Here is a 7,771-nt window from a genome sequence, read left to right on the forward strand (position 1 = left end):
GTGTCTGTGAAGTTTCAGCTCAAAATCCCCCACAGATCATTTATTATAGCTTGTCAAATTTGCCCCTTTTTGGGTGTGATCAAAAACGCACCGTTTTTGTGTGTCCCTTTAAATGCAAATGAGCTGCTGCTCCCGGCCCCCTTTCCAGAAGAGGGCGGAGCTTTAACAGCTCAACAACAACAAAGCTGGAGAATCTCACGCAGCCAAAATGAGGATTGTCAGTAACGGTGTTCAGCCTTACATTGTTCAAACCAGAGTCGACACTGATGGAGAGACTCAGGAAGAAGTTACAACTTTCAGAATGAAACTGGACGTTTCTGAATGGTTAGTGGATAAATTTATGTAGTTGCTGTGGAGTTGATTCAACTCATCACTAGCATGTGCCGTCATGTTCATCTTTTGTGTTGAATTGACCCTCGTTTGTGAAGCAGTCCGGCGTAAAATGACGGCATGACAACAACACTCTACTACAACAACTCTTCCTCTTCTCTAAAGCAGCCCAACATGGCCCCGCCCCCTTTGCTGTGTGTTCTCGGGGGTGGGGTTTATGTAAATTTTGGGCTTAGTGATGTCACCAGCCCAGGAAGAAGCTCGTTGTAGTCCCTACCAGCCATTTGTTGTAGTCCTTAAAAAGCGAAATCTCTCCCTTTGCATTGAACTTTGAGCGTCGTAACTTTGCAGATGTTGTTTATGCTCAAACAGCAACATTACACACTAACTAAAGTTAAAAAAGTCAAATCATAATCAACCACCACTTAAGCCTTGTTTGTGAAACTGGGGGAATAAGTCACAATGACCTTTTTTATTTTTTATTCCATGGCAGAAAGCTTTTATAGTAAATAGCGTTTTGCACCGTATACTACATATTCTTTATTGCTGCTCCAAGAAACATCAATGGACACATTGAGACTTGCTGCCTGGTAATTTATGCTTCCTTATCCTGCTTATTTAGGTTGTTGGTCAGGGAACAGGAAGGGGATTTAACCACAGGAATTACTCATAAACACCAGCAGACGCTAAATATGCTTTCTGAATTCATTTGGACATTCAAACCGCACAGAAGAAAAGCGAAGGTCTTTGATACTGCGCTCACTCATGAAGACCTGCTCTGCGACGGGCCGTGTGCTCCTAAACTCTGTCTTATTGTTTTGTTGTTTTGACATTTTCAGGTGCTCTTGTTGCCTTCAGTTCCTCCTGTGAAGTTTCTACTCATGACTTTTTAAAGTGCAATTAAATGATTTTGATTTAACGTTAAGCTATTTCCTGTTTCTATCTTGCTTTTTCTCTTCCTAACACACAGGAAGCACCAGTTCAACAGAATGAAGAGCGAAGGATGTGCATTTAGTGTGTATTGAAATTTTTGGTCTATTTTATCATATCACACTGTCACAGAGAATGATGAGAAATGTATTTTTGTTGTGCAATCTGTTGTCTCATAAACCAGCTACGGTAAATGAGTTCAGCAGCTTCTGGATTAGCAGGAGCAAAATAAATCGTACAGTAACAATTCACAATTACAACTCAGTGTTATTTTCAGCAGTGACGTGTAACGCAGTCACTCTACTAACCACTTTGGCGGGTTGAATTTTATATATAATATATACATTTTTCAAATGTAATGTCTTTTAAAAAGGCATCTGAAATAATAAACTAAGTGCAATGTAGTGTTGTTATACATGATACCATCTGCTCTCTCTCTCTCTCTCTCATCTCTCCAACAGCGAGTCGACAGCAACCCTCCTCCCCTCACTCACTCATTTCATTTGCTCCGGATGAATGTTGTTGGTGTTACAGGGCTTGAATTTCAGCGTGGGATTACGGGATTTTGTGCTCACGCACACATAAAGCCACCTCTTAGTACTACACTGTAAAAAATGACCGTAATTTTAACAGTAAAAGACTGTAAAAATGCTGCGGTGAAAAACTGTCAATTGGTTTACAGAAAGTTTCCGTACTATATACGGTGAATAACTGTAATAGATCTAACGGTACATTTAATGTAATTTTACGGTAAAATACTGTTAAATTCACAGTTTTTGGAAGTGAAAAATAACAATTCATTGTAAAATTTACAGTGAAAAACCGTATATTGACATTCCCACAATTCCCTGCGTGACACTTCACATTTGATATATTTTCGTTGAAATAACTCTGTTTCTTCTTAGTTTTTCTCATTTTTTTCTAATCAGTTATGTACATTAGGGTTTTATGTTACATCTAATGTTGTTAAATTAATGTTTATTGCATTTTTAAAATTTCATGCATGTTACCATGATGGTGTTTAGTGTGTGTGTGAATGACACTGTGTGCACCTTCTATATGTTAGTGTTGTCCTTCTCAGCTTGTGGAAAAGCTGCTTGTGATGAACTTTGATTCATCATGTGACTCTCATCACCACTGTGTTTGGTGACTGTCAGTGTATTATAAAGGTACAAAACAGATATTAGTACTTCATTAGGTTGGTAAATTAACATTATATCAGTTAATGAAATACGTTATTTTACCGTAAATTTTACTGGGATTTTTACAGTGTGTAACAATGATGTTAATATTACTGAAATCCAATGTTAAATATACATATTTAAAATGTAAAATTCACATGTAACTCCGTAAGTATGTTTACGGTTTGATGTCATTTTTACAGTATTGTTCTGGTAACCACAGCTGCCGGTATTTTTCCGTAGAAACAATGGGATTTTTTTTACAGTGTAAATTTAGTTCTTTTTCACTGCTTAAACAGTCAAATACACACAAAATAATGTCAAAATGCCGGTCTTGGCGAGTATTCACGTAAACACAGTCAGTTGTTTTAATTGAATGTAAACAGTTGAGAAAGAAAATGCATGTGTAACAGTATAATGGATCCGTGCATCAGGTCTTAAAGTGACAGCAGCCTAATAAACCTGCTGCCAAATTATGAGATAATATTAATGCATCTATATGGCTGTGACGAGCAGGGCGGGCGAGAGCCGTGAGGGAACGGCGCGAGGCCGGTGACGCAGGTGATAACGAGCATCACCTGGGAGGCGCACCGGCCTCGAGTCTCTCACGGAGGAGCTCCGGGAGCATAAAAGGTGGAGCGACATCAGTGAAGGACGAGAGAGGACCAGGCCTGGACTTTATTTTATGTTTTATTATGTTTGTGTGGCCGGCAGACGTCCGCGAGGGTCTGCTGGCATTACTTTCGTTTTGTTCTTCGTTTATTTTGGTATTAAAGTTTTGTTGAACGTTCGCCGGTTCCCGCCTCCTTCTTCCCACATCTACGAACCGTGTTACAATGGCAGTTTTTCCTTATGTTATCAATGTCAAAATTGTGGCCAGTGAAAATGCTGAGTGGCTAGTAACTTTGTGAAACCACTAGACACAGTGACTGTGAGCAAAAAAGTTCATGTCTTTTATTAGTTTAGACATTCTACTAAGTATGCTAACTTTGCAACTACGTGTCAACTAACTCTCATTAGTGTATTAGTAGACTGTTAGGTTAGGGTTAGTAAAATAAGTTGACATACTTGCAATTATACTTATATTCAGTTGAATGACCGCCTTCTGTATTCTACGTACGAAGAAAGAGTAAAACTCTTACAGTTCAAAAAGCTTACGCTACGTCCTACACCTTCCCTATTCAACTTACGGAAAAAGCTTAACCGAAGCGACGCCAGTTTACACTTTCTTCCTAACTTGAATATGGAAGGCGGTCTGACAGAATCTAGATATTTTACTTCACAACTTGTTAAATATGGATTTTTTTGTTTTTTACACAAATGCATCGTTTCGCTTCAGAAGGCCTTTATTAACCCCCCGGAGCCTATGTGTTTATAATGGATGGATGCACTTTCTTCAGCTCATACTCATTGATCCTGCTCACTCCCATTATAAAGCATGGATGCATCAGGATATTTATTATTATAACTCTGATTGTGTTCATCAGAAAGAAGAGAGTCATATACACCTAGGATGGCTTGAGGGTGAGTAAAGCTTGAGGTAATTTTCATTTGAAAGTGAATCCTTTAGCAGATAGTCTACTAATACTCTAATAACTGTAGTGAGTCGAATGTCTAAACTGGACCATCAAAATAAAGTGTTGCCAAGATTGTTAATAGTTTTACTTACTAATAACTGTACTGTTTATTATGAATGTCAATGAGCTTCTTCCATGAATAATGCATACGCTCACTACTCCAAGTTTCCACCTGCTAGTTATGTAATGTGGTATGTTGTAACCATGTGGTAAATCTCATGTACGCTCATCTTGTATATGATCACTCTGACATGACTTAAAGATAGCAAATCTTTTTTTTTTTCAGGTGGTTTTCTTCTCCGTGCATGTGAGCGATGAGAGACCATATCATCTTGTCATATAATTGCATTTCTGTACACTGTCAAAAATGTTCATGTTAAGTTCCTTCTGGGTGAAGCGTGACATGACTTGACTGGCTAGAAGCGTAAACAGCAGCTCCGTTAATCACGTTCATTGCGTGCCTCGGTTTAATGCGAGAGTTCTGTTCAGATGTTCAGCATTCCAGCGGATCTTGATGCTCTTTGATTAGACTGTCTGAACGCTCGGATGACACCTCAGATCTGTTTAGTAGAGAAACTTGAGATGTTTTGCAGAGTTCAATCTGGCTGCATTCACTGCCATTCCTGCATGTTTTGTAACAGCATGTTAAGTTTTCTTAAACTAATGGGATTCACTTTAAAGGGAAGAAAGGGAAAGAATATTTTTTTAAAGTCACCATGAAATCAAAATTGTTTTATGGAATATTGCAGTATTTATTTTAAATGTAATCTTGAATCACAATAACTTCCCCTCCCTCTTGCAGCGACATCTCTTCTCTTGTCAGATGACAAGGGCGGGGCAACCTGTCACTCACATGAGATCCACCAATAGCAAACCACAACCATCCAATCAATTCTCCACAGACAAAATCAAGTCCCGCCCTACATTTGTTCTTGTTTGCAAAGCAATTTCACTCAGATATACGTCACCATAGGGTAGAAAAGACAATTGCAAATTCTTTCATACCAACTTTAAATATTGTTGTAACACTTTACAATAAGATTTTATTTGTTAACATTAGTTAACATGAACTAACAATGAAAATAATCTGCTATTCAAAAGTTTGGGACTCGTAAGATTTTTAATGCTCATCAAGGTTGCATTTATTTGATTAAATTTGATTGTCGCTGATTTATTGTTAGTTACTTTATTTGAAATAATTGGTTAGTTTATTCAGTAACACGTCACAAAAAAAGTTTCATTTGTTAACATTAGTTAACTACATTAATTGAATTATTAAGGAAAAGTAATTCTACAGCATTTATTAGTCTTAGTTAATGTGAATGTTCAACATTTACTAATACATTTTTAAAATTAAGTTGTATCTGTCAACATTAGTTGCACTGTGAAATAACTTAATGAACGACTGTATTTTTTATTAACTAACGCTGACAAAGATTATTAGATGTTTCTCAGTTTTAGCTCGTTAATGCACTAACTAATGTTAACAAATGAGACCTTATTGTAAATTGTTACAATTTGCTGTTTAGTTTTTGTCAATGTAAGACAACAAGCACATATTTGAGACACACAATGTCGCAGCATTTAAAACCATATAAATAAATAAATGGAAAAATTTGCATTGAACTGTTAATTTTTTTTAGACTTAATCTTGACTCCAAAAAACCAAAGGGTTAAAAACAACCCAATTTGGGCTACATTTAAGCTTGTTTAATAAATATTAGAAGTAAAAATTAAGCATTTAGAAGTAATTCAAGTGTAATCGTCCAGTCTCTGTTGTCGTGTTTCCACCGTAACTGCTCTGGATCTGGTGCCGGAGATGGCTCACGTTCGGCGGGGGAACTGCTAACTTCAGACCGCCACCTGCCAAAAAGTAAAAAAATGCTGTGATTGACTGATCCGTTAAAGGATTATTAGGCTGCATAAATTAGGTCAGCCAGAACCGGGAACGCTTCCTTTGGCTTGCTTGGTTGGGGACACTTGACATTTGACTTGACATTCGATATTCAACAGTATTCTTGACATTTATTCAACGGTGCTTTGATCTGCCTGCATTGACACTATTCTTTAAGAGCTGCTGTGCAGCAAAAATGATGTACCAGTTATCAATGTAAAGCTGCTTTGACACAATCTGCATTGTAAAAAGCGCTATATAAATAAAGGTGACTTGACTTGACTTGACTGACTCCAAAACCTGTCCATAAATAATCAGTGTACAATTCTGAGAACATATTTAACATCCTAAGTATTTATATTCTGTATCTTTTTGAATAAAATCATAAAATGCAAGGCGTCTGGCGTTTCCATCACGCAAAAAAAACAACAACGAAGCGACACTCGTTTAGGTGACTCACATCACGCTCCTGTATGTTGCTTTGCATACAATTAAACAAATAACGAATTTTTTAGATAAAATAAAACATACACAAACCTGTATTTTAAAAATAACCCAAATAAATGACCTAAAAAAGGCTCAACCCAGGACTTGAGTAGAAAAAATAACCCAAGATTTTTAGTGTGCAATGTTAAGTGAATACATTTATTTAGAACAATGAAGATGAATTCAATTAAAAAAAGTCTTTTTTACAGGTCTGTAGGAAATACATAGTAAAAGTTTCATTCCCCACCTCACAGGCCTGCAGCAATGTAATCAAACCCTGTTTTTGTGTTGGAACTCTACCAGCGCATTCATTTAATGTTGCGTGCAATACACTGTCATATCTGACAGGATCAGGTCAGGCACATTCAAAGCGGGTTTTGCAATAAAACCATTAACATTTGAGTGACAAATAAAAACACTGCTTCTGCCCTGCTGTTTTCATGCGGGGATGTTTTCGAATTGTTTCGTATGATGGCCAAACAGAGGGGAAAAGAAGATGACATGGATTTCTTTGTCAAATTAACGGGTTAGGTATCATTCCACTGACTTTTGACGGCTAACTCTCCTGATTTTGCAGAGTTAGACGCTTTCCTGGGTCAACATATTTGTTGATCCTGGAAAAAAACATTCCTGTCCAAATATTTAATCCTAACCATAATCCCCTAACCCTGCCCATAAGTTATCCTTATGATATATATATTGTGAAATCAGGTTCTGCAACTCTGAGTGTCCAGGCCGTTAGATTTCCCATGTTTGTCGGTTCACACTGCTGGATGTTCCTGCTGTCTGAACACTGTGGAAAAATGACATCGTGAAAACGCTGACTAATGGCTCCACAAGAACACACAGTCCCAAACCCTTCACTATAGTGATTATCCTGAAGTGTGATCTCAAAGACCACAGACACAGAGAAAGATACGTCCACTTCAGGCCGTTTTGTTTTATGTTCGTTCTTTGTGTTAATTTATTTAATATTCTATCTAATTTGATTTTGATTTCAAGTACTGTGAGTGTGTACTTTCAGCTCTGTTTAATACCACTCAAAAAATATTTAGGCCTAAATTTAATGCATTAAATTGTATGCATTTGTATAAAAAATTTCCATCCATTTCGATTACAGCGTTTTAACATAGATTAATAAACTTAACGTTATTCATATTTGTCTGCCATACATAAATGAAACAGGTCAAATTGCTGAATTTAAAAGTTTATCATCTATTTGATTTATTTATTCAAATTGCTTAGAATCAGCATAAATCTGTTCATTGGATAATTACATTTATTCAGTTAAAAAGTATGAACATGGAACAAGTAATATTTAGTTAAAATGTAGATTGAAACAAACTGATTGAATGATAAAAATTCATAAACCT

Source organism: Megalobrama amblycephala, linkage group LG3 (genome assembly GCF_018812025.1).
Source record: "Megalobrama amblycephala isolate DHTTF-2021 linkage group LG3, ASM1881202v1, whole genome shotgun sequence".
In the NCBI taxonomy this organism is placed as follows: Eukaryota; Metazoa; Chordata; class Actinopteri; order Cypriniformes; family Xenocyprididae; genus Megalobrama; species Megalobrama amblycephala.